We start from the raw sequence: 22,612 nt of genomic DNA, 5'->3' as shown, positions 1-22,612 counted from the left end.
CAAATAATACACAGGGAGCAACAAAGCAACCCAGCCTGCTCTGCTCTGCCATACGGGTGTTTAATTTGTGTGTAGAAATCCCAGGAACTGAAAAAAGCCAGGGCTGTTTCATACATACATCCCCACGCGAGCCTCCCTCCCGCAACAAATGATTTTTTGGGGGGGCGAGGGGGGCATGTACAGGGAGGGGAAAAAAGGTCGTCAAATCCATGTTAGATGACGGCACAGATTCCTCAGCTACCAAACGCAAGGGCCGAGCAGAACAAAGAGATTTGCATTCTAAGTGATGCAAAGCAGCCAGCAGTGTTTTAATGTTGTGTTTGCTCTGTGATGTCTTCATCAGGCGCTCAAAGGCAGCGGCTCTGGCAGCCGTGGGTCCCCGCGAGCCTGTCAAACTCCGTTTCCATGGTTTTCCTTCAGGCAGCACCATCGGCAGACAGCACGGAAACGGACCCCTGCAACCTGTTTTGAACAGTGTCTCTGATGTAGGGCCCCAGAGCGGGCATCAAACTAGCAACAAGCAGCAAGAAAATAACAATTTTGCTTTTCGCAGGTGTCAGAGCGGCAAACAAAAGGCTGTTTATAAAAGATGCAACATCCCCTTTTTGTCGGTGTTGGCAGTTTAAAGTCAGCCGGGTAGCCGTTGAGTTGAGGAGGAGGTTTTGGAGGGGGTGTGCTGTGAAGGAGGGAGATTGTCTTGAGGAATTCAAATTGTTTCCTCTTTAATCCTTTAGCCTCACTAAATAGGGCCTTCTCATCACTGAACTAATAGCTATTAACAGTGTTTCAATTATTCCATTTGAATCAATGAGAAGGGCTATTTTCTTCAAACAATTACAATTTTTTCCAGACATAGAAAGCGTAAGGGTCTCACTCTTCCCTCACCTTGAAGAGCACTCTTCCATTTAAATGAAAAGTTCAGAACATTTAAAGTGTTTGAAGCCATGTTTGAGCATTGATACTGAATATTCAAGAGGTGAGAAGGACGAGTTCATGGTCTGTTGCTACCGTGGCTGCCTGTGTGCAGCGACGAGATGGAAACACAGCCTGTGCTGCAAGAGCAGAAGTCGGGAGAGCTGACAGCCAGACCCAGCTGGACCAGTGAATTTGTGAACAACGATAGTGAGGGAACTTCACCTCTTGGTGCCTCAGTTTCACCATGTGTGAAATTTGGATAATGATTTATTTCCTTTCTCGTGGAGAACATGGAGTTTTATGCCCGAACATGACATAAAGCTCATGGTTACCCTTGTGGTTTTCATTGCACAAGTGACTGGAGCTGATGCAATTCCCTCACGGAGCAGTTTTCCGTTAAAGAAAATTGATAGGTCAGATGCTGACCAAGGTACGAGAATCTGCTCTTTCCTACCAATTAGCCGACTCTATCACAGCTGCTCACGGAGGTGCTGGGAGCCACTGGCCCTGTTGGCTCCTGTTTCCTCTGCGATGTATCTGCCAAGCCAGGGAGAAGCCAGGAGCTGGGAAGCCTTGGGAGCATCAGATCCCAAGCTGCCTTTTTTCTCCTGTAGTGGAAAGACTCAAGTGGACGTTTGGCTCTATGAGACTTGCGGCTTCTGTTCAGGAGCTGTAGAGGGTCAGCTGGGAGCTTACAGCACGAGACTTTCATGCTCATCAGGGGCTGCGACAGCAGGGCTTTTTCCTTCACACATCCATATGCTGGAAGTCAGTGAGCTGTAAGGACAGCGGTCCAGGATTCCTGGCTCTGCTGGGGCTTTGAGGTTCCCAGCTGCTCTTCGGTTTTCTAAAAAGAAGCCACAACTTTGTACGCCAGCTCCTGATTTCGTGGTTCCCACTGCCTTGGAGACATGCTCTTGTACTCTGTAATGGAACAGGTCAAAATGCTTGTGTTTTTGTTCCAAATTAGTCTGGAAGCCAATGGAAAAAAATAGTCAAGTCTCATGAGAAACAGAGATGCATTCTCAATCCGAAGCACTCTCGTTCATGGTTTGACTGAAGACATCCAAAGTACATTCAGCAAATGCTGTTCCTGTCCTCACAGAACTCACCGCCTACACTTCTAGGCGCTTTCAGAATGGACTGATTTAATACTGCACCTATAACGAAGTGGCTAGTTACTTATTGCACAGTAGCTGCCTGTGAAGCAGACTGCAGTCACTAGGTGCGTTCAGAGATGCTGAGAGTGTCGGGGAGCAGATACAGGTGATGCAAAGCTGCAACAGAAATCCTACCCTGACCCTGTGTTTAAATGAACAGTCACATGATCTGTGGAGAAAATGAGCGTAGGATTTAGCAGGCTTTGAAACTGGTTATGACATCTTGGGGTGTTTTTTTTCAGACTTTACTTGATCTGTTACAGAAAAGCAAAGCATTTTTAAAAATGAATACTGTTTTGCTGTTTCCTTCTACAACACTGATCAGCACCAAAACAAGGCCAGGTTCGTCCATACTGACAGTGTAGGCAAAGTATTAACAGACCTCAGCATTGCTAACCACTGTGTTTGAGGCTTCCATGCCCCAGGAATAGTTAAATTCCTTTTCTGCTGATAGAAACAACACATTCGTTCTCCATGTGTTACTGTACAGTGCAGAATTTGCTCTGACTTGTCTCAAGAGCCAACTGTAGAGCAGAGCGAATGTTCAATGAAATGAACAGTGGCTGGCGCGAAGGGACGGGGTGAACAAGCCGCAGACTCTAGCAGAGATTTCTTTTGATCAGAGGAACTCTCGTGACTTTTGTTCGGTGTCTCATGATGAAAAAAATATCCTCTGGTGGAAAAAAATTGTGCCTGTGTCACAGTGGAGTCAGAAGCTGGCAGTCGTAGCGCCTGGACTATTTTTTTAATGAATACTTGTGTTTGCAGGGTATTGCATGATCATACAAAATGCGCCTTTGTATTGTTTCCCAGTTTTGAAAATAGCTTTAAGTGGTGTGGGTCAGAGCAAACAACTAAACAAAGCAGAACTGACTTCATTTGAGAATGGTTTGGAGCCATACTCCTGTGTAGCAGGGTAAAGGGGACGTGTCTGGGGAATTACTGGAGGGAACTGGGAACAGTTGCTTTAAAACTGAGAGCTTTTGAAAAAAAAAAAGAAATCTCGTCTTCTGTGTATAGCTGCACTGTTATTTATGATGGGGACTGAGCTGGAGGGAGGGAGGGGTGCTTAAGAGGCACTTACCTTGTATTCTCTCCATTGCTTTGTGAATTCTGTTCTGTAATCAGGAGATTTACAAACGTATTTATTTTGGAATATTTTATTCTGGTTTGGATTAAACCTTTCCAGAATTGGGCTTGTCACCTGTGGGGTCACTGACCACTGTGGAGAAACAGGCTGCAAGTGCAGAAGGGGAGAGCCTTACCCAGGAAGCCACTGACTGGAGGGAAAAGCTATTGCTATTCTGGAATGAGATTATGCACAAAGTTACCCCAAGGGCCGGGCGGGGAGAGGCGTGTTAACCTTTTGTGTGCTGTGAACCAGGCAGCACCCTTGAGCCCCATCACCAAATTATTAATCATTCTGTAGGATCTCCCTCCTGTGGGTGTACTCCCATTCTCATGCTTTGATTTAGCAATACAATCTCACCATTACCATCAGTATTATTTTATTTGCTATTCCTACTTTTCAGGCTATTAGAGATAAGTTTTTTACAGGAGAAAACCAGTCTGCAGTCTTACTCTGCCAGTAAGCAGGGATTTATCATGTAAGTCTTTCCAGGCTGTCAGATTTGTATTATTCTTTGGAGTCGTGGTTGGGAAAGGTGAAAAATAAAATCAAAACGGACAAAGAATTTAGCACAGCATAGTGTGCCTGAGGTACCCTGAGCAGAGCAAACACACTGGATGACACACTCGGGGTGAAACAGAAGTGGGAAAAAGTAATTTTATCTCAGCATTTGCTTTGGCTGACTTCTCAGTCACCAACATATTAATGGCTCTTCCCCTAGCAACTACAGAGCTTCCAACATGCAACTATTCTTTGGTCATAAAGACAAAAAATGGAGTTTGCCAGAACAGAGCTGCCCCATTCTGGGCTGCTGACAACAGTCCCAGACTCTCCATATGCTCTGCTGCACTCAGAAGTGGTAAAGCAACATTTTTGCTCCCGCTGGTGCCGGTGGTGTCCCTGCGGTTGTTATCATTTCCATCCAGACCCTCTCCTCCTCCCCGGAGCTCCTGCCTGTTCTGTTTCAGGCTGTACCGACAGCAATGTCACAGCTCCCGAGCGCCGAGGAGAGTGAACAGATGTAGCTGTTGTCACTTCCCTGTGCGCCAGCGGCATGGCCTGTCTCGCTTTATTCCTCCAAATGGCTCGTGTGGGATGGCCGGGGAGCGGCTTAGACTGAAAAGGGCCATGGAGAGAGCAGGGATGCTCCCGTGGGGCAGGCCCGAGCTGAGGTGGGTGACTGGCCCGTGCCTGGCAGGGGGAACAGGCCTGCCAGCTTTGGGGCTGGGGGGGTCTAGGAGAAATCCTTTTTTCTGGTGTGCTGTGTGTAATTGATGAGATGGGCAGCAGGGAGTGAGGTGGCGAAGGACTAGCAGGTCCCTGACTCCTGTTCCTCTCAGTTCCTACCCAGCAGGAATTCAGGGCTCTGAAGGGTTTGGTAGAGACCGACTAAAATGTTCCCTCTCTCAGTGAGTACCATGGGATTTGGTTCCTCTCTGCACGTAGGCAGAGCATGTGTTAGATGAGACCCTCCAAACACTGCCTACAAAGACCAAGTATGGTTCACAGTCATGGGCTTCAGCCCATGCTGCATTTTAAAGGGGTGATCCCATTTTCTCCTCTGTCTCTCAGCTAGACACCCTCACCTTGCTCAAGTCCAGCCAAAATCTCATCATGGAATGGGCCCACACAGCTGAAGAAATGCTGTGCAGGGTGAGCAGAGAGGTAATGATGGTGGCATCCTGGCCTCGCTTCGGCTTAAGCTGACTGTGAAACTGCACCCTTGGCTGGCATCATCTCATTCCCACACAGGACTCTCAGTGAAGTGTCCTGATGCGTTCCAGCCCTGGCGGAAATCTTTGCCGTTGTAGTGACCCAGGGTTCCTGTTGCATTGGACAATCGCAGTCAGGTCAGTAGAAAAGGTGAAGGTGTGTCAAAACACTAAGTTCTACCTTTAGCCCGTAGCAGTGGAGGGAGAAATTCATTGCTCTGATTCCCTTCCATGGAAGACAAGAGTGGGCAAAATACTAGGTTCTTTCCACTATTAAATCTATTGTCTTCCCCAACCTACTCTTATCACAATTTACCGTGCTTTCAGAGGAGGAGATTCAGTGCTACATGCCTTCTTCAGGGTAGGGATTTTTGTGTTTATCTGCACACTCACTGCCGAGGCAGATAAGGGACTTTATTCTCTACATTATCACTATTTTTCTCCTTCCTAGGAGCCAGTCTGACTTTAAAAAGAGGGGTAAATATTTGAGGTCGTTTTGCAGACCTAAATCGAGGCTCTGGATTTTTTTGCACTTGTTTATTTCCATTGGAATAATCAGCTTGGAGAGGCTTTTTCAGCTTCTTGGGCTAAAAAGGCTTCCCTTTTGCTAATATTCGCTTGCTCTGTTCATTATTCCGTGCTAGACTCTTCCCTCCCCTGACTGCATGTTATCACCTTCAATGGAACAGCTGTGTCATTGCTAAAGGGTGTTAATCTTCCCCTATCTAACACCTTATTGACAGCTACAGTCAGAGAGGCCCCCAGTCTTTTCTGACTTGGGTGACTTCTCAAAATATTCCTTTCTTAGCTTCCTTTTCATTTCATACCAATCCCGCCGTAGTCTGACCTGGAGAGGTAGCCGCAGCCCGGCATGGCCCCTCCTGGGCTCCTGCAGCCGGGTTCAAAACGTTCTGCCTGTATCAGTTCTAGCGAGTGTAGCCGGGAGAATATTCCCTGACAATGCCGAGGGACAATAAGCCACAGCTAATCAATAAGCACAACACCTACGGCACACCAGAGCCCAGAATAGAAACTGCTCCGGCAGGTGGGACAGCTGGCTTGAATTTTTATTTAGTGGTTGTGAAAGGCACGGTGGCTTTCAGCGAGACGAGAGCGGCGCTGACAGTGACAGATCCCCCATTACATTGTGCCACTGAACAGAACGAGCCACTTCAGCGGATACAGTTCATTTTTCCTGAGAGTTTTGTAATGGGTTGGAATTAGTCTAGAATTTCATTTTTCTGAATTCCCTTTGCCTGCCAGCATTCTTGACTGCCCTGCAGTTTTTCCAAGGTCACCTTGACTTTTTGGAGGGCTGGAGAGTTGCTCTGACTCTAAAAAGATCCAGAGCAAATTTACATGCTGAATTTCCAGGCTGACTGCCTGTACATATCTGCCTTAGAACAGCCAGCGCAGCAGTGGGCACCCCGGTTCGGATTTCTGCCATCCCTCGTGAATGCTGGTATCCAAGGGGATCTTGTCCAGAGCCAGCCTGTTGTGCAACGGAAGAGCAATAGGCAGCACCCTGCTTTTTAGTCTTTGTGCTCCTTGACTGTTAAATAAATGCAGATATTCAGATTTATCCTGCCTGTGTTCAAACACAGCCCTGAGGTGCTGAAGTTGGAAACAAATTGCCTTTCGCTCTGGAGTCAGTGGAAAGAAACTGAAACCACTGAGCCCACTTAAGGCTTGTGTCACTTCGCAGAGGTCTCCCCATGGGCGACACAAGAAACCTCGAGCAGCCGTTCCTAATAGGAGACACCAAGCAGTTAATCAACACCAGTTGTCTTGGCCTCCTCTTGGAGTCACTGCAGCAGAGTGGTGGCCACCAGAAGTGGGACCTGAGCAGCCTGCTGCTGAGACAATCTTAATTTCCCACCGAGTCTAAGCGTTTCTGACAGTAGAAAGCATTTGCCAGCAGACTGCTGAGCAGATCAAGATGGATACAGTTCTCTTGTTGTTTGGATTAGGAGGCAGGTCCAGAAAAAGGAGACAGATGGGGTCATAAAAGAAATGTAACGTTTATTTTGTAAAGTGATTTACTCATCCTACTTCGCCAGTACTTAAAAAGGCAGCTGAGCGAGACACAGGGCTTGCAGCACACAGCTGAGAACTGGGAGTGTAGGGGCTTTTGCAGGACTTGGACTGACCATCTAATTTTACTCCCGCTGTAAGTGGAGTTATCCAAATGACTATGATTATTAAATTTATTAGACTGGTCAAAACTGGGGCGATACCAGTGGGCAGTCTGTGCCCACCTTACCTAATGGCCAATGTACAAGGCTCACCTGATGTGAAGTTATATCCTAGTCTGAAGATACACGTGCTGGCTGTGACTGCCAGTTGACTTCAGACTTGACCCTCACCAACACTGCACTATTCCCCTCCAGATGCACCTTCTGTGGGGTGCAATTCCAAATATCCTGCTGTGTCTCCAAAGCCGTCAGCAGGTTTCTTTTGGGCGTGGACTGGGCCAATGACATTTTCAGATAGACTTGGCCAGATGTAGTCGTTAAAAGAACCAGGCCAACGCAGAGCATCGTTAATGGAAGAAACACAGACCCCCGGGGGAAAATACGAACATCAGGTTATTTGGCGACCAGCTGATTCCTTATCAATAAGTGATGTAGCAGAAGGCAAAGTTGTATTAACACGTGCTGAGAGGCCACTGTCACATGGAGAGGCACTGCACTTGGGATAATAACCTGGCCTCAATATTCTGGAGCCCATATCAAAGCCAGACACCCATTTTTTTTTTCTTTAGTTTTGCTTTTCACACTACACATGAATGACCTGCCCAGCTAAACAGCCTTAGCTGACTCCCACCATGTGAGCCCCGGGCCCGGGGAGCGGAGCTGGCCGGCCAGCACGTCTGGAGGATCACAGCTCCCGTCAGCTCGCTGGGTGCACTTGCCCTGCCATAGTTTGATACAGTCATAAATTACAAATGATTCTTTTTCCCATATCATGAGAAGGAAAATCATCAAAAACTGGCTGAATATTAGATCTAACGTAAAATGAAAGAAAAATGCACTCAGCCTAGTAATAAGTTTGCTTCGGGATGTCGGCTTTGTTCGCTCTGCCCAAACTCTGCCCGCAGTTCACAGCCAGACAGCTAAGAGAAGTGTGAACGTTATTTACAGGACCGGTGAGGTCACGGTGGCCCGAGCCTCTTGGGTCCGCGCTGATGTGCTGGGCCCAGCAGCCTGCGGGGGCTCCGCGGCGGGGGCTCGCAGGTGCATTCGTGTAGAGCATTGCCATCCAGTGGTTGCTCAGATTCATCACAAAGCCACGGCTCCTTCCTCGGGGACACTGCGCGAGCCGGAATGGTTCTGCTCTCGTTCCCAGCTAAGGCATGTCGCAGATGTTAAAAGGCTGTGACAGTGGCCAGCTTGATTGCTTCCAGCTTCTTTGGCTTTTTGCATGTAAAATCCAGGTATGTTTTAAGTAGCAGCCACTTGAAAATGTTTAATAGACATTTTGGGGGAAATAATATTTTATGTATGCAGTCCAAATACACAGATCTATCGTCAGGCCTGGATTTTGGTGTGGGGAGTGGCTACATGGAGTCACGTGGAAAATTATGCTGATTTTTGAGACAAAAAGGCAGTCCGTGAATGAAACTTCCTCTGTCCAAAGCTCAGGAGATACTGAGGTCACTCAGTGGGACATTTGTCCTGCAGGATGATCCCCAAGGGAAAGGATTCACAAGGGCTGGGCTGTGCAGAACCTTTCTCCGTCAGTGTCACATTTTAAAGAGCCCCAGTACTGCTAGCTCCCAAGGGCTGGACGTTTGGGGGGGGGGGGGGGGGGGGGCGGAAGGGGGTCCTGGCTGCGTCCCCTCTCTTGCCTTCTCCCAAAGACCCACCATCGCACAGTGGCCCAGGCCAACCTCCTGTAGTGACTAAATTAAGACATCAACATTTTTTGCCTGTTGCACTCCCCAGGTCAGATGTAACTGCATGGCCGCGGATGATTTATCATGCCAAGGCCCACAACCCCTTGGACGCAGCCCGTCCCCAGTGCGTTCGAGCGCGGGCTCTGGCCATGCTGAAGGGACGGACGGACGTAGCCAGGGGTCCAACCCTCCTTGACGCTTGGGCCCTTCCGCGCTGCCGCGGAGCTGCCGGCCGGCGTTTCGGCACGCTGCTGCTCCGGCTCTGCAGTACAAATTCCAATCAGGCGCGACAAAGCCCACCGGGTGCTGCTGACAACAGGTGTCTCATTAAACATCTCTCAACCTTACAGGCATTCGCATTGACAAGAACCAAACTCACACTCAATCACAGCTTAATCACAGCCAAACTCTATTAACAAGTCATACTAATTACCAACTTCTAACAATTTCTCAGGTTCAGAGGCAAAATATCCTTTCTTTATAGATGAAAACAGACTTGTGATACTCCAGCTCTGGCCATAATTAGGTCCTTTTAAACAAAACAAAACTAAAATAAAAATCCAGAAGGACCCCTTTGTGATAACGGTCCTGAAAGTACAGTTGTATGACGAGATGTTTTGTTTGTTTTAATTTTGTATCTGCTATGCTGCCCACAAGGGTCCAATTAGCTTGTTACAGATGCTTGTATCAGTGTTATCCACTTGTCTTTTTTTAAAAAATTTTTTTTAAGAGGGGTAACTTGTAGCACAGATTGCTGGCCTGCAGGCATCCAGAGATCAACAACCAGCTTTCTGTGATACCAAGCCCCCTGTGAAACAGGCAGTCCTTACCCACAGCATTCATAATGCAAAGGGTAGAATGAACAGAGGGGAGGGAGGAGCTTGCACTGGATTTTGGATTATCGTGGAGTAATCTGGTGTGTTCAGAAGTGGCCTGAAGATGGCAATTCTGCCATGGCTAAGAATAACGGACAAACTTTGGTTGCTACACCTTGGAAATTGAAATGCAGGTTTTATTTTTAATAGCGTGAAGCGCTGCCTTGCAACAAAACAGGGAGCTCTTAAGACGTGGCTTTGAATTGTACATGTCACTATTTATTCTTGTCCCCTGGCATGTTCAGCACACGTGTAATTCCGTGTTAACCTGGGTGCTTTCCTCCACCGTGTGGCTGTATTGAGTGCCTGAGCACTTGAGAACTCACTTGTGTAATCGATACGCCTACAAAAAGGTACATATAAATAACATGAAGAATCTGACTTGAACTGACAGTGGGGGTATCGCAGCTAGGGCTAATGCCTCCTCCTTAACTCATGCTGCTGCTGGAGAGGAAAAAAAAAGCACACAACAGATTGAGTTAAGGACTAACATAAGATTTCCTAGCATTTTCTGAGCAGTGTGGTTCAAGGGAGAAAGCCTCCTCCGAATACCTGCCGTGCAAAATCAAGGAGCTCGTTGTTTACCTGTTCTTGGGTTTAGCTGCTGTTTGCTTTGCCTCTCCTTAACTTTAAAAGGAAATTAACACTTCTCTTGGAAGATTATAATGATGCAGCTCAGCAGAGATTCACCAACTCGAGGCTTCGTATCACCAATGATTTTTACATCCAGCACAGGCAGTTTTCTGTCCTCAGCGAGGAGCGGCAGGATGAACACAGCATACCTGAAGCTCCTGGGAGAAGGTCGTTAGGTGATGTGGCAGCTCTGTGGAGCTGCAGGCACCCGAAAGCAGATGCAGGGAGGAGCAGGGTGCACCCAGCTATGGAGAAGAGTGGGGAAAACCCACCCACCTTCGCATCCCCCAGCACAGCCCCCCGGGCTCCATCCTTTGCTTGCCCCCGCTGCCAGAGACCAGCTGTGACCTCGGTGTGATGAAGAGTGGCACAATGGCTTAATGGCAATGTAAGACAGGGAGAATCGGTCCAAAAATTATTGTTACCTGCAAGAGCAGAAGGCTTGGGTTTGAGACTTGGTGTTGAAGGCTTTGTATTGCCAGGTTACAACCCTCTCGTCCTGACACTGCCATCCTCCTCCGCCCCGAGACTGACTGGGTACGATGAAGTGATGACCTGCCAAAGGACGGAGCACAGGGGACCATGGATCAGCCCACTGTACAAAGCATAATACAAAGCAAAGCCTTTTCTGCAGTTTTCGGGCTGAAGACGGATCGGGCCAGTGTTTTCCTGCTTGCCAGCCTCCCACACGAGCTGGCAGTGGCTTCCCAAATGTGGTTCATGTACCAGAGAGGGACAGGATACGGTTAAGCAAAGATGCAGGTGAATAACAGGGAAATCCTGACAAGGTTACGCATGGCTGCCTCTACCCGACGGCACAGTGAGCCTTTTGGCATTAGTGCTGCAGCAGCAGCGGTACTGCGAAAGGTGGCACCTCTGATGTGGGCACTCTTGTTTCTGTGACCTTGAGTAGATGTGCTTGGAGCGGCCATGCTACTGTTGACAAGTGGCATCTCTCATGCTGGTGAAGGTGAGTTTCTGAGGCTCCGGAACAAGGAGAAGTACAGGTCTGGGTTTTTTTTGTGTGTGAAAATGCTTGTTGTCACTGCAAGGTCCACTCTTGCTTGAGTAGCAGGAGGAAAAAAGAAAGATCTCTGTTCAGAGCCACAGTAAGGCAGGACAGGAGAGGAGCTATCCGTGTGCAATGGAATAACCATGAGAACATTCATACAGTGTTTTGTTAGGGGAAAATGGGAGACTTTGTCTAGCCAGAGGCTGTTTCAGACCAGAGCAGAGCACCCTTTTTCCTGGCTTTTGCCAGATGAAATGCAGAAGAAGAGGCTAGCAGGTGCTGACGCAGGCTCCAGAGGTTCGTTCTTGTTCCCATGTTCCTTCAGCGAACAAGCCCAGGGCCAAAGTGACCTGGCTCCTTTTGTGGAGTACAGCGTGCCTGATCAGCAACAACCCTTCCTAGTCCTGAACTTTTCTCTGACGTATGGACTTCTTTCTTCTTCATGGATTTTTACTATTTCTGAAGTTAAAAAAAAAGAAATAAATCAATCAAAGCTTTAAGGTTTTGTGGAGCCGTTGCTTCTGATCAGAAATGTAAACCCTGCTTCTTGCTCCTCCAGTGTGGAAATCTGTCAGGTAAATAGAAATCACCTCGTAAAAGCCCTTAAACAGCTCTGGTTTATATTTTAATTGAGGAACAGAACATTTTAAGCAGTTTTATTGGGTGGCGCCTGCTGAATGACAGATGTCTGTGGCGGAGTAATGCTGAGCACACTTTCATAAAACAGGGCAATTCCTTGCTTAAAACATTTACAATTAAAGGCTTGATTGAATAACAATGAGTTCTGTGCATGGAGCTCATTTCTGCACTTGTTTGTGCACCTGAATCAGGCTGTGATCATTCGGTAGGCTGGATATGAGGTGCCAGTTGCTTTGTTCAATGACCAAATAGTGCTCACGGGCACAGCTGGAAATGTGCCTTTGATTTTTCACCGAGACAGAGAGAAGGTACAGTGCGCTGCGCTGTTAGACTTGCTAACACCCTTGTTTCAGTTGGGAAGCTGGTTTGGGTTTTTTTTTAATCTACATGTTAGTAACTCTCCCAGTTTGTCAAGAGCCAGAGATTTTAAAATGAATCTTTAGCAGCCGTGAAAGTCTTAACTAGCTTCTGCTTTATTTTTCTATCTAGCTCCTGTGACCCCTACTACTGTAATACTCAAGAACATCACCTCTGTTCGTGCACTGATCCTCACAATATCTGAAGGAAGTTAGGCTGGCATTAATATTATTCTCTCCTGTTACACGTGGGGAACTGAGGCACGGAGAGGTCAAGTGACTCGCCCAAAGCTGTTCTTCGAGAAGGGTCCCAGTGCTGCACACACTTGACCAGTCTTTGGATGGTATTTAAAATGCAGCCTTGTGAACACAGAAACAGGCTTAAAGAAAGCACAAAACACCCAACAGCAAACCAGATGATATGGCACAAACTGCAACCTTTCGCTCAAGCCAACTAAGAGACTCAAGTGAGAAAGGATTTCACGTTTCATCCCCACTGAGCTGGAGAAGACTGTGTCTAAACTGACATCAGTACAAATTTGCGAAGGCACAGAAAATCCTAACAGTGAGAACCTGAACTCCAGAAAAACAAACTCACTTTTCTCAAAAAAAAGACTAATCCACAAAGCAGATCTTGCCACAGCAGAAGGAACATGTGTCTTGGGAACAGCAGAGGCAAAATGTGTCATGGAAAAATCTTGACGGATTCAGCCCAGGACGAGAATGTGCAAATTGATGCAAAATTAAATGCAATGGAACAAGATAACACATATCCCAGCAATGAAGAAAACTTACAGCATACTCGCAAAAAAGATGGAGTTTAAATCCAAAGGGGGTCTGAGGATATCTGAGCAGTCGCTGGTGACTAAATTTTGGCAAGAATATGAAGGTTTCTCCAAAAAGGAGTCAGGAAAGCGCTGCAGAAATGAAACAAGGAGTCACGGAAGTACAGGGGTCATTTACAGAACTAAATGGAAGATGTCCAACCCATCCCTCCCACATAACAACAAAGCAAGTACTATGTAATAATATAGTTTCTCTGCTACTAAAAAATCATCCTGTCACTTCTGGGATATTGTATTTTTTTCTCTTCCTGGCCTGCTCTGCTGGCAGAGTTATTTTCAAGAGTTGCTGGTTTCCAGCTCCAAAGTAGCTTAATTTCAGTTCCAAGGGGAAAAAGCCCCTCTGAACTCACCTTATTTGTAAAATCTTCGAAGATGTGGGACTGTCCTCTGGTTGTAAGGAAAGGGAGTGCTATTCAGAGCCTGGTAAAAATATATAAAGGGGCTAAATATTTAATTAAACATAACCTTACTTGTGGCAGGAGAGACTGAGCTCTTTCAGGCTGAACATCCCTGATTTTTATTACACTGTTCTCCAACAAGTGACAACACAAAACCTTTTGCAGGGCCATGCTGGCCCATCACCTGCCTTCGCTGTGGCGGCGCTAGCTGCCCTGCCGCAGCCGAGAACATTTTGGAGCTAATAACTTTCCACTTTTACATGACAAATCCATCTCTCCAGGTTGTCAGATCGCTCCGACACGTCTCTCCGGCGCCAGGAAACTACCGACGCCGTCCCCGTGCCGCTGGGGTGGGGAACCCACGGCACTGCAAAACAGCACAGGCTGCCCCGCTCCGCCCTTAGAAGCAGACAGACATTTCCAGCTACTTACAAAAACAGCACAGGAGGGGGGAAAAATCATGTTTTGGGACTGTTATTCTCTATCGAAAACAGGTGGCCTGATCCTGCACCCACGGTCATGGCTGAGCTCAGCACAAGTAAAGGAGTGAGGCTGGAAGCGTGTGCTGAGGGAGGTGCTGAGGATCTGGCTCACAGACTTACCTTTGCAAAGGGGTCAAGACAATCTCACATAGGGCACAATTCTGCTAGTTTTGCTCTGTTTTTTTTAATAAAAAAAAAGACAGCATTGGCTTTTTTCTGGAAATGATATTCTGCTATGTGTGAGAAACGAGAACAGGTCAGTCTAAAGGGAAAGAGTGCAATGTGTCGGCTGCAAGCCTAAATAAATACCAAGGTCTGCAGCTGCCTGGCCCAGTTTTTGTTTTACATATGCAAGGTGACTTCTACCAACACAGAGTTTTATTTCACAAACCTCTCCCTTTCATTGTTAACCATTCATACCTGCGACCTACTCAACAATAATAAATAATAATAAAAAGAAATCAACTTTTTAGTAGAAAAGAGGTAATTACTAAGCAGGATGTATACTACTTGGAAGAGCTACTGTGGCTTTTTATCGTTAAATCTAGCCCCTACATGCCCCTTATTCAGTGGGATGAGTTCTTTCAGGCATGGTGGTGGGCTGGGAGGTGTCCTCTGCCATCCCGGTACAACGGCCTGGGCTGGGGCATTAGCATTCCTCGGAGGTGCCCCACTGAGTGTGGGGAGGGTTTTCACAAAGATGCAGCCAGGGCTGGAGTCAAAGCACAGCCGTGCCGAAGTGAATCTGCCCAGGGATGCTGGGATGCGAAGCGCTCATGGGTTTCTTCGACAACGACAAAATGAGTCCTTGTGCCGTATTCCCCAGGCTTTCTCCTAGACGTCTACCAGTTCCACCCTTCCTTCCCGCCTGCAATTAGCACTTACAGTGTTGCAAAGGGAGATGAGATTCGCTCTCCGCTGTCCTCCTTCAGAAATCTCTCACACCTTTCCCACTGGGTGGGAACATGCACTGTGGGTTAGGAAATATTCTCGTGGTGGAATTACATTTGCGGCAATCCTACCCCCCGCCTCCTGTTTGCTTCTGACTGTTAGACTCCGCTGCTCATCGTGGTGTAGGAGCACGTGAACACAAAAGCTCAGACGCAGCATTTGGTTCAGCAAAGCCCCAAATCGCTGTGACTCTGTTCACCCCCTCTGGAATTCCATATACACAAATTGGGCCCAATATGTTTCATGCAGGGTAACTGGAGCTGGATAAGTGCCTGCAATTTTGGTGGAAGAGTGGGGCGAGAAGTGGGAGTATATGACCGCTGACCTTAATTAGAGGAGATAAAAATGTCGAAACATGATTCCTAAGAAAATCAAGGAAGGCCTCTATTGTCGAGTGTTTCCACATGGGTGCCACTGAGAAGAGGTCAAGTGCTTTCTATATACTTTAAGTAAACAGCAGATTGTGAGTTCACAGTCTGGACTGGATTTTAGCAGCCTCTGTGTTCTACAAGATCATAATTGAGTCTTATGTACTTAAGATTTGATATCCATCAACATTATTACTCGAGAGTTGCCAGTGGCGATTAAGAGTTATAAAGTTTGCCAGGAAATCTATGCCTAGTGTCACATACGGCTAACCCCTTGCTAGAGCTGTCTCAGGCTTCGACTCTAAAAGAGCAGCAAAGATGGACTCTTAAGTCTCTGCTGTTGGTGGCTTTCGATGATAAAGACATGTCTCCTTGCATCTTCATTTTCAAGTAAAATATGCATAGAGCCGGCAAAATTAAATCTGCTAAATGAGAAATGGGTTTTGCTCCAAATAAAGTAGTTTATTTACATGCTGCTGGGAAGAGTATCAACCCAAGTTAAAATGTTGGGCATGAAAACTTCTGTTCACCTTTGCAGCTATCCAGACTGAAGGTTAAGAGGACTGAATGTGGTGGGTTTGTACCAAAACCAGCTCCATTTCCCTGCCTGGAAGTGGGACGACAGCGAAATCAGAAATTACAGCCTTATTTCATGTCTGCAGATTCAGCTCTAGTGTCATTGACAGCAATTACACCATTATCAGGTTGCAGCATTCATCTCCGTTGCTCAGCATCTCTTCCATGCCTTGGAGAGCCCATGCCCTTATTAAAGGTCTTTTTTACAGACAGGGAAACTGAGTCACAGAGCAATGATCCAAATCCACAGAAAGCAGTGGCAGATGACCCAGAGCCCCCAGCTAGACCCAGCAGACCTAGTAACTTCTCCAGCTATTGCAAGCAGGAAGAAAGGGCAGGAGTGCTCTTAGGGGCCTAACTGGAAACAGATGAGTCACTGGAAATCTTTCTGTCCGTTCAGTGGGCTTCACATGAGGATTTGAAACAGTCAGAACCCAAATTATTTAGGGTGTGTTGCTGGGAGCAGGGAATGAGGCATGAAACTTGGGAAGCTCAGTCCCCAGGACTCCTCTTGGAAGCCAAGCTGTGAAGCTGGATAGGCACCTGAAGCAAACAACCCCTCTTTCGCTGTCTGCATCTGCCTGTAGAAAGGAAAAGGAAGGGCAGCTGATTTGTGAATGCCGTCTTGCTAGAACTGTGGATTTGAAATCTCTGTCCTTGATTACAGTGGGGAATGCAATTGCACAAGCCATTAATTATTACTGATAAACCAAAGTAGTGACGGAGCCAAATAAAAATCTTCTGCCACTATGATGAGATTCTGGAAAAAAGATAGACCTGGGAGCCTCCAGCCGATTTGCATTCTCTTTTTTTTTGTGAAATGCAGGTCTGAGTTGCTAGGTCTCCAAGCCTTGCGTGTACTCGAGAGTACGTGATGTCTATAGGTGCAGATTAAGAGAGATGAACTTTATCTACACAGATGGCAAAAAGCAGCCTACCGTTCCTTTAACATGTGACCAGTCCCAATTACGGCTTCTTCCACACGACATCAGTATGCGATGGAGGATCTCACTTTTTTTTTTTCGCCAGAGGCAAATGAATACATTATCCAGCAGCGAGTCGTGGGGCAAGCGGATGCGTAACTCTGGGGTGATTTGGATTCCACACTCGCGCGGGGGTGTGAGCCAACCTCAGAAGTCATTTTCACTGATGCTGACACATAAGGCATCCCTCAGAGACCTGTCTATCAAACTGCAACATGCTATGCAGAAAAATTAGATTACTCATGCTACAATAAAGAAGGAGAAGACGACAATGATGAAAAAAAAGACTCCAAAATATAACAGTTATTTATTAAATGAATAAAAATCCTGACAACGGGGAAGTATCCTAGAGACTTTTTATTTATTTATTTTACCTCTTGCAACCCGTTTAAAGGAGAGCTAGTTAGAAAGACCCTATTAATTCAGACACTGCCTCTGGAAAAACCACCGCTTCATCATGATTGTCACATTACTGTACTTGTGAAATATCATCTTAAATACTCGTTAAGGTTTTGCTGCTGGTCTTGCTGCAGTGAGCAGCAGGATTTCCTTTGGCTTTGGTAAGAGCAGGATCAGGCCCTCTCTCTCTCTCCCTCTGAATTGCAAATGGATTGTTCACGTGTCAGCTCGGTAACTAGGCAAAGTTCACTGTGCTCAGTTCCAAGCATGCAAGATGAAGCTCAGGGCATTTCACTCACAGTATTTGCTGAGTTCCTCGGGTCTACAAAAGTGTTAAAGTGGTTTAATACAAAATCCATAAGACAAACATTATGCAGCTATGTGTGAACCGCTGTCCAATAAAATCTATTTCTTTGAGAAAAGAATAGAAAGTAGTAAAACATGCTTAGTAAAGAAAAGGCTATGTGAAGCTTAGTAAAATCCTATAAATCAGAATGCCGAACAGCTTCAGGAAGGGCAATTTAAAATAGATCTGCAGAAGAACACAGACACACAGAGACACACACACAGAGTCTGTAGCTGGAAATGGACCTGGACGAGTGCCGAGGTTCGAACAGCTCAGACAGCACTGCAGGACTGGTTTTACAATATCAGATAATGGGAAGGTTTGGCCAAATGCTGATTTTTCTTCTGTAGTAATAACAAACCTGTGCTGGGCCTTCTGCAGTATTTGCTCCTTGAGTTATTCCCCAGGAATGCTATTTGGGAAGGCTGATTGAGATTTTTAACTCCATCTGCCCTGAATCATCTTGTAGTTGTACTGCTTGCAGCTGCAAATTCTATTTCACCTATTGTTATCGGTTTTTTTAAGGAGCCAGTTCTCGTATACTGGCTTGATTCGCGAAGCAGCTCCAGCCATTTCCCATGGGGTTTCCTTTCCTGTCTTGAGTCTCTCTTCCCAACATTTCTTCCCAGAGATCAGTTTTGGTTCCCATCCAAAGGGAAGGAGGAGTACCGTGAGCTCTTCTGCCATCCTGCGTCCTGCACAGACTCAGAGGAGCTCGTGGCCTGCCGACCACAGCACAGAACAGATGCGCCCTAAGTTTGGCTTTCCCTGCTCCGCCTCCAGGCGTGTGGCACTGCCCTGTGCAGTGGTGCGTCTCAACCCAGCTGCACCCTTTAAGCCTGCCCAGTAGTTTTTTGGGGGGGTTGGCTTCTTAATACAGACATGCGATTCCAACATGACCACACATAGTGGAAGCACGCAGAATTATACGTCGTTCTAAAATCGTCAGGAGCAAATGTGATCCGATCTGGTTCTTGATCTCATTGCTGTCTAAAAGATTTGGCTGGCATTTTTAAATGCCATGATTTATGTTCTTCATCTTAACACAGCCCTCGGTTGTGTAAACCCAGTAACTCTATTATTCTCCAGGGCAAGTCTAAAGAATCTGATTGGAGAATTTTCGCAACACTGTGTCCATAAGAAAATATTAACATGGATTAAGACAAGTTGATAGATTTTAAACCAGGCTATAGAATGAGAACCAGTAAGAATAAATCAAATAACTGCCTAACTACAGAAAGTATTTGTAAAGCCCTGTAAGGTTTCCATTTCCTAAAGCCACCTGCCATCTCAAATGCCCCTAATCAGTCACAGATGCTGGATACCAACCTGCTAACCCTACGGCTTTGAGAGAAAATATTGCACTTTGTAAATGCATTCTTGGGTATTTCCTTAATTTTTCTTAAACTAAACTTTCATCCCTTATTTTCCACTTAAATGTAATGAGTTAAATCAACTCTGACATTTTGCCCTGCTTACCCTTCCTTACAGTTCTGTTTAGCTGCTTTCCTACCTACTTCTTGAAAAGGCTGAAGACCTCAGGGGTTTTTGTTGGGTGTTTTTTTAATCATTAGGGTATTTTTTGCACTCCACATCTGATGATCTCCCTCCTGGTGTTGAGGAATCCTACTACATGCAGAGTTTAGACTATTTCTCTAATCCATTGCTAATGGAAAAATGTATGTTTTTTCTGTTCTTAACTGATGTTAATCTCCATGATGAAGATGTACCAAACACCGAGCTTTTCTGAAGTACTGTGGAAACATTTTTTAAACCCCTAAAAATAATTAAACAAAGAAAACACCAAAAAAAAAAGTCTACTCCTGCAGAAATAAGAGGTATTTTAGAGGCCTCATCCAGCCCCCACTGGATTCAAAATAAAGAATTTCACACATTAGGGAAGGTACAAAACAGGCCCTGGTGCCAAAGGCCGTTAGATGCTGTTGGGCTGTACTGGTACTCAAGCGGAACGGTGGGTTTGGCTTGGCTCTGGAAGGAGCCATTGTTCCACTTGAGCTTGTGAAGACAGCCGGGGAGTGGGAGTTGTAATGGAGGTAGGAAGCAGACTGGATTTTATTAGTCTTCCATCATCTTTAAGAGATCCCTAACCAGATCAGGTTTCAGCCTCTCCCTCCACTCTTGTGTCAACCTTTGGTTCTGTTTTTGCTGGAGGATAAGTTTCATTATATTAATAAGCAGCGCAAGTGGTTCCAATTGTGGAAGAACCACTCTGAGCTGTCAGAAATGATCAGAGGAGAAGTTTCAGCCTTTCCATGATCACAGCCTCTTCTTCTGGTGCCTCAACTCAGCACTTCCCCAGTGCACTTCACATTTTTAGCAGCCGTGACAATAATAAAAGGTACATTTATGTTTCAGCGAGGGTAGGTTATTTTAAGGAACTTTATTCTCTGATCATGGTAGTACATCAGTGCTCAGAAACCAGATGCTAATGGGAATAATTGGGTAACATCCAATCTACTGGCTGGGAGACTAGATCTAGGCATGTACTTAAATGAAACTATACATCTTCCACTGCAGTCAAATTTCAAACATAAGCCTCTTTAATTATGCCACTAAACCAGTAAGTTTGCATTTCTTATTACTAATAGAAAGGTGGCGAGAAAAACTCACAACAAAACACCCCAAAAGCTGAGACTGTTGGATCTCTATCTTTGAGTGGTTTGTTAGTGCTTACCAGCAATAATGCTCAGCATTTGTCTCCCTCACAGTATCCACCCGACAGAAAACGTTTTAGGTAGACAAAGTAATGAAAGAATCCCTGTGAGGGTGGAAATATTACCAGATTAGTTCTGCAGGTAGGCAACTGAAGCACAGAAAGTTTAAAATTCATGTGAGCTCAACAAACCAGGCACTAGAGAGGAGAAGGTCTGACTCACAGCCCTGGGCTCTAGCCACTAACAGCAGGACGGGCACCCATGGGACAGGCAGACAGCAGTCCTCGTGGTGCGCCCACCCAAGCTGCTCGGGCTTTGTGCTGGAGCATGTCTCCACCAGCATCCGTCCCCCAGGCTGCAGCACTGGCGCTCGGGTTCATGGATTTACCATGAAATGACTGAGGACCTTCCCCTGGCAGGTTCCCCCACCGCGCTGGGAGGAACTGAGCGAAGTTTAGCTTTCAAATTAGACTCACCCGGGACTAGTCACTGAAATGTCGTCCGTGAGATGGAAAGAAAAAAAAAGAGGTAAGAAATGTAAAAGGAAATCTTTGTAGCCGGGACTACCTGACTCTCCCGCAGTAGGAGACACAGGAATACCGTTTCATGTCATGGAGATGTAGTTAAAATGCAGACTGCATACCCTTGTTCTCAGAATTCGAGAGGTGTGGTTTATGCATGTGGACAAGCCATCGTTCCTCCCTTTGATCTATCACTTGAAGTAGGGGAAGGCTTTTATGTGTTAGTCCCATATAATGGATAATTTAGTCTGAAACCATTATGAAAAGTATTACACTTTGGGTACATATGCTTCAATTATTCTTGAAAGTACACGGAAATATTTTATGACATTCACACATATTTCAAGTAAAAAAAAAATGAAAACAAAATCCGAATTTTTGTTTACCATTCAAAGAAATTTTGACTCTCCTGAGGCAAGTTTACATGTATTTTAAAAGAATTCTGCCATTTTATGAAAAATTAAGGTTGAATGTAAACAATATATTTGAATATTAAATATAAAAAACGTCAGAGTCATCCTTCATTAAAATTACCAGTGGTACATATTGCTCTTTAGCTGCATGTGTTTATTCCCTTCATGAATAAAACTGCTTAACATAAAAAGCAATAAATAGAGTTAAATTCTCCTTGTTCAAGTGCACTCAGAGTTGAACTTTCAAATTAATCCTATCACCCTTTTACAAACAGCGTCGGCCAGAGGCAGGCCTGACAGAGTTACCCATCAAACCATGAACTGCCAATATGACATGAGACGCCTTGACAGGGAGCAGGGCTGGAGTATCCCCTTCTCCTGTTGGAGCAGTTTGTACTAGGAGGGCACTGGAAGAAGATTTTTTGAAATTGAAGGGTCTCCATGTTTGCTTTCTTCCCTAAACGTGCTCCCAGTGCTGTCACTGGGCCTCTAGGAGATGGCACCAGCTGGACACCAGTCAGACGTGAATGCTGACAGCAATGTCACTGATGGCCCCCTGGAGGTCACTGTGCCTTTTGCGCCTCAGTTTCCCTATTTCTAAATTAAGCATCCTCATACAAGATGCTGGTTTTTCAATCAGGAAAATGATCTTAGCATTTAATTGGATATTTTCTATTTTCTTCTATTGAATAAAAGGATGGCTGTGGCCCTCATACAGTTAAAAGAAAGGGTCAGCCCCATTTCACATCTCAGAGAAAGTGTCTGGGTGGGAGCTGTTGCCCTGTAAGACCTCTGAACTGATCCTCGAAACGCTGGGCTGTTGGCATTGCTAATTCAAATAGTTCAATTGGAGGAAAGAAATGTTTAGCTTGGAGGCACTTTGAGCTTCACAGACAGCAAGGGACACTGTAAAGAGATGTCTAGCTGGTCATTTCATCCCTGCTCTCACGCTCTCACCTTCCATGGTTGCTCTCCTGCAGGAGGTGGGACCCCGGTACCCCCATGCCTGTAACCAGCGTCTCCCTGAGCTCTGTGAGTGGAAACCACGGCCGCAGATCCTGGCTTCCAAAACCCGATCCCTTGAAGGGACTGGAAGAGGTGAACCATCTGCACTAGGCACCTGCACCGACCTTACAGCCAAAACCACACGAGGAGCGGTTGGTCATGCAGCAGGGCTCAGTGCAAGCTCTCAGCCTCTGCTGTTTCCTGAGGCCTGGCTGTACTTGGTGCACGGCACAAGCAAGCCCCTTCCCACGTGACGTCTGAACCGAGCCTCACCAGCAGTGCCCAGGCTCTGATCACTGACCCAGCCTTTACTGCGACCCA

General features: G+C 46.2%; 1 long non-coding RNA gene across 1 annotated transcript in view; it reads left to right on the top strand.

Annotated features, from left to right (window-relative positions):
• Positions 1 to 21,313, top strand: part of LOC142362583 (uncharacterized) — a 51,659-nt gene extending 30,346 nt beyond the window's left edge. Inside the window, exon 3 of the long non-coding RNA XR_012765175.1 lies at positions 12,463 to 21,313. This is a non-coding gene — a long non-coding RNA (uncharacterized LOC142362583). The remainder of the gene's footprint in view (positions 1 to 12,462) is intronic.
• The last annotated feature ends 1,299 nt before the right edge of the window (positions 21,314 to 22,612 follow it).

The sequence above is a fragment of the Opisthocomus hoazin genome, chromosome 10 (genome assembly GCF_030867145.1).
Source record: "Opisthocomus hoazin isolate bOpiHoa1 chromosome 10, bOpiHoa1.hap1, whole genome shotgun sequence".
NCBI classification, from domain to species: Eukaryota; Metazoa; Chordata; class Aves; order Opisthocomiformes; family Opisthocomidae; genus Opisthocomus; species Opisthocomus hoazin.
This window is presented reverse-complemented; position numbering and strand designations above follow the sequence as displayed.